A 391-nucleotide genomic window follows, 5' to 3' on the forward strand; every position below is an offset into this window, starting at 1 on the left:
ATGGCTCCAAAGAATTCTTATTTTAAGAAAATATCCCGTTTCCCCTAAGAAACGGTTTCATAACCCCTCATTTGCAAGCCTCTGTTCGTTGTAACCCCGACACTTTTTTTTTTCTTTTTTATTTGCGATCATTCAGTTAACCAAACCCTACTCCACCTTTCATCCAAATTTCTCCTTTATTCTTCTGCTTATATAGTACATACCCTTTAAAGGACGTTCTCCCTAGGTTATAGGGTATTAAATAATAGAGACAGTGCAACAGTGGCGAATAACCCGCTACAAAAATACTTGATGGATGTCTTGCACTGTTGACTTTGCAAACGTTTTTGGGTTCTGTCATGTGAACCCATTCACTGACAGGAAAACATAAGGCATGGATCTTTTCGACTAT

This window comes from Penaeus monodon, chromosome 32 (assembly GCF_015228065.2).
Source record: "Penaeus monodon isolate SGIC_2016 chromosome 32, NSTDA_Pmon_1, whole genome shotgun sequence".
Lineage (NCBI taxonomy): Eukaryota > Metazoa > Arthropoda > Malacostraca > Decapoda > Penaeidae > Penaeus > Penaeus monodon.